We start from the raw sequence: 5,000 nt of genomic DNA, 5'->3' as shown, positions 1-5,000 counted from the left end.
ATATATGCATTTTTCTTTATCTAAGTCGCTTGATACTCTTATCACCTTACTCTTATCCATGTTCACTTTCAACTTTCTACCTTTACACACCCTCCCAAACTCGCCAACTAACCTTTGCAACTTTTCTTTAGAATCTCCCATAAGCACAGTATCATAAGCAAAAAGTATCTGTGTCAACACCCATTTTGTATTTGATTCCCCATAATTTAATCCCACCCCTCTCACCAACACCCTAGCATTTGCTTCTTTTACAACCCCATCTATAAACATGCTAAACAACCAAGGTGTCATTACACATCCTTGTCCAAGACCTACTTTACTGGTAATTGATCTCCCTCTCTCCTACACACCCTAACCTGAGCCTCACTATCCTCATAAAAAATCTTTACAGCATTTAGTAACTTACTACCTATTCCATGCACTTGTAACATCTACCACATTGCTCCCATATCCACTATCATATGCCTTTTCTAAATCCATGAATGCAATGAAAACTTAACTACCTTTATCTAAATACTGCTCACCTATATGCTTCAACGTTAGTACTTTATTTACACATCCCCTCCCCATTCTAAAGCCTCCATCCTCATCTGCAATGCTGTTTTCTGTCTTGCCTCTAATTCTTTCAAAAATAACCGTACCATACACGTTACCTGGTAAACTCGGTAATCTTGCTCCCTTATAATTTTCACAATCTCTTTTGTCCCCTTCCCTTTATATAAAGGAAGTATACACGCTCTCTGCCCATCCCTAGGTACCTTCCCCTCTTTCATACATTCATTTATACCAACCACTCCAACACTATATCCCACCCTGCTTTTAACATTTCTGTCATGATCCCGTCAGTTCCAGTTGCTTTACCCCCTTTCATTCTACGTAATGTCTCACGCACCTCTCCCACACACACATCTTGCTCTTTTTCACTCCTAAAAGATGTTATACCTCCTTGGCCTGTGCTTGAAATTACTGCCTCTCTTTGTTCATCAACATTAAAAAGTTCCTCAAAATATTCCCGCCTTCTACCCACAACCTCTAGCTCCCAATCTACTAACTCCCTTTCTCCGTTTTAAACTGACAAATACATCTGTTCCCTAGGATTTCTTAACTTGCTTATCTAACTCCAAATTTTTTGGTATTCTCAGCAAAATTTCTTAACAATGTCTCTCCCACGCTATCATTTGCTATCCTTTTGCACTCTCTCAGCACTCTCTTCACCTTCCTTTTACTCTCCATATAATCTGCCCTTCTGCTTTGCAAAAACCTCTCATAAAATACCTTTTTCTCTTTTATCGCATCCTTTACCTCATCATTCCACCAATCACTCCTCTTTCCTCCTGCACCCACTCTCCTAAAGGAACAAACCTGTGCCTCACATTCAGATACTGCATTTTTAAAACTCACCAATCCCTCGTCTACGCTCCCACTACCCATATTTGCACTAGCCCACCTTTCTGTCAGTAGTTGCTTATATCTCACCTTAACTTCCTCTTCCATTAGTTTATAAACTTTTACCTCTCTTACTAATGATCCGATATATCTGTTGCCTCTCTATAAACATGTACATCCTGAAGCCTAGCCATCAACGTTTTGTACACCAATATATAATCTAACTACTTTCATTACGTGTTATATCGTATCTTGCATACTTATATATACTCTTTCATAAAATATTTATTTCGTACTACAAAATCTCTTTCTACACATAGCTCAATTAATGGCTTTCGATTTTCATTTAGCCCTGTCACCCCAGATTTGATAGTACTCCCTCTACAACATATTTACCTACTTTAGCATTGAGATTCCCAACCACAAGTAGTCACTTAGTTCAAAACTCCTCAAGCACTCACTCAACATTTCCCAAAATCTCTCTCCTTTACACCTCTCTCTATATCGGGGTGTCAGCGCCACTGCTGCCAGGTCCATGACCAGACCACTAGTGAGAGAATTCTCCCAATCTTACTATTTTAATTTATACCTTAATCTAAGGTGCTATAAAAGATCAATTAAAATGTATTTAAGCCATTTCTTTATTATTATTTTCGGTTATTAGTTAATTTTTCTTTTCATAATTTCCAAAGAAAAGCCCAACAGCTGTATTTTTCCTGACAGTGGATCATGAAGGATACAATCATCTTAATGTTATATTTACATAGTAGATGGGTTAGCACAGGTATAATCGCGTTAGATAAAAATCTCCCATTAACATGAGCAGTGACAAGATCTAGCTCGAGTTCCTTCAGTCGAAAGGCCCAGATGATTCACTTATTGGTTCTTTCCAAGGTGTCAGTTTTTTTTTTATTCCTAAGTGTCATGTTTGTCACATTCATGAGCACCCAGTACCACAAAATTGAAAGTAATAATAACATGAAATCAAAATTTCTTAGTCAATAATTTTTATCATTGTGTACATGTAAGCAAGACTTCCAGCCTGGAATAATCTTGGTTACTTTTAAATATTGTATATCATAGGTTAAAAATCTTTTATTTGGCAAGTTTGTAATTAAAGTGGTTCAACAACCATCTACTTTAGGATATTTGTACAAACTCTGTTTTGGTTTCACATGGTCAACTGCAACATTATACAGCAAACAAAGAGAGGTTTTGTAATTCTGCATTTTTTTCCTAAAAATTTAGTAGTATGTACCATAATTTGACGATTATTAAACAGTGAAATAGCACAAAGCTAAATATGATAAGTGAAAGATCTATGAAAAACGTTTACATATCACGTGTATGAACATGATGAATACAAAAATCTACCGTATGTAATAACTAGGATTTAATATTTAGGAGAAAAAATGGTGTTAATATCTCAACGTTCTTGGAATGTTCATGGGGGCAATATGTATATGGAAGGTATATTTCCAAATTATTTTGTTACACCTCAGCATCTTCATAGCCAGTTCTCTGATTGGTTCACATCTGTGCACTTCATTAATTAACCAGGTATGTACAATCTGGAAATTTGCAAGACATGAAATGCATCACAACATCTGGGGCTGATGATCCTCGCATCCCTTCTATGGCATGACCATCGCCATCCCTTTCATGACTAGGCGTCGCCTCCATGTTGCAGCGCGGTAGTTCCAACGGAAGACATGCATTTGGAGACAGTCCTTGCATGGTGGAAGCTAAATGGATTCTACCTCTCCAAGTTTTACACAAGAGGCAGTGGAGGGGCTCATTAACCTAGTGGAGATACACGAGGCCTTCACTCCCCTCGTATGAATTTCTTTTCTTCAGTGACTTTGGTGTTCAAAGCTTTCTACGGGCAGTGAAGTAATTGATGGCGTCACAGCCAGTGATGGCATGTAGCCTAGCGAGAGACGAGCAGATGTCCTCTTTGATCAAGCTTTAAAGCTTTTAAGTGTCTGAAGACCATGAACAGGTCTGTGCTCTATCTTTGATATAAAGGGAATGATATCTTTTTCCTAAGGCAAAAATGCAAAAATGAACATATGTTTTACTTCAGTGAATCCGTACCATAACTGGAGAATGTTTCATCTGATTGGCTTCAATTTTTATCACGTGTAGGTTACCTAATACAAAGCTCACGATGCTATTTACTAGCATTAGTAACAATTTGCCGTTTTTATAAAATAGTGTTATCTATATTAATGAAATAAATAAGGAATGCTTCTTCTCATTGGCGTCAATGCATTCTATACGAAAAATGGAACCTAATAAGTTGAATATGAGTAGATGTAAATTTGAAATTTTACTTATGTATAAAAAATGGAATCCTTAAATTAAGATCAATTACTGAAAAATGCTTTTTATGACCATCTTCAAACATTCGTCATTAAAGACTTTTAGTTCCTTGATATAAACGAGAACAAAAGCCCAGAAGTTATATGAATGGGAGAAAAAAATTCAGGATTCTTGACATGAAACTTCACAGATCAGTTAACTCAAGTTGAGTTTGTTAATACATTTACACGCCTACATATACATACTTATACATATGCATACGTATACATATGTAAATGTATACATATGCAAATGTATACATATGCACACGTATACATATGCAAATGTATACATATGCACACGTATACATATGCAAATGTATACATATGCACACGTGCGCATATGTACACACATATAAGCAGTCATACACATACAAGGATGCATAAACATGTACAGGCAGGTACATACAATGCATACATATGCACAAAGTACATATAAGCGCACACATACACATTCATGTTTACATATACATAAGAGCTCATACATATACTAACATATATAAAAACAAGAATACATAAGCACACACATATACATATACATAAGCACATTCATACATAAATTCGTACTGTCCATAAAAATACATTGTCATGCATATGCAAATATATTTACAGTGTACATTCGTAAATTTATACATATACAAGCATATGCCTGTACACACAAAAAGGGTATGTATGTACATGCATATATATACACACATGTATATATAGATACGTATTTTAATATTTTGCTTCATTAGAATCTCATCACCGCCATCCCTATTTCTTTTGAATGTATTGATGTAGAGGCGGCTGGGATTATGGCGTGTGGGAATATCTTTCTCGGATCACGTAGCGACCGAAATACATCTCGTTTCCTTAAGCTGACTGAGGCAGTCAAGACACATGAGGAATTTTAACTCGTCATCCACAGCTCTCCCGACTCGGCTTCTAGCGTGCGGTGGATGCACTTCTTTGCAGGAATTTTCACTAAGGCGTTCATATTCAACACTGGTGTAAAAGTAAGGTCACTTAGAGGCACCACGGCCGGATTAAAAAATAATTCACTTCTCCTAAATGTAAACAGTTAACGGTACGGCTGTTTGTATGCAGCCTGATGCTTTGCCTCAGTCGTATTAATGGATTTACGTAATCCATCGTCTGCTCTGGTGGATGTGAGGGCATCCTCATCATTTGTACACAGACAGTAGTGGCCTTCCTCAACCAACAGTTTGATGCTGACTATGGCACTCAATCTCTTGTACATTTTCCAAA

General features: G+C 36.8%; 1 protein-coding gene across 2 annotated transcripts in view; it reads right to left on the bottom strand.

Annotated features, from left to right (window-relative positions):
* LOC128685132 (protein turtle homolog B-like) overlaps positions 1-5,000 on the bottom strand; it is a 519,018-nt gene that overhangs the window by 196,962 nt on the left and 317,056 nt on the right. The window lies entirely within an intron of this gene.

The sequence above is a fragment of the Cherax quadricarinatus genome, chromosome 5, assembly GCF_038502225.1.
Source record: "Cherax quadricarinatus isolate ZL_2023a chromosome 5, ASM3850222v1, whole genome shotgun sequence".
NCBI lineage: Eukaryota > Metazoa > Arthropoda > Malacostraca > Decapoda > Parastacidae > Cherax > Cherax quadricarinatus.
The sequence above is the reverse complement of the archived record's forward strand: the minus strand, read 5'-3'. Positions and strand labels throughout refer to the sequence as shown.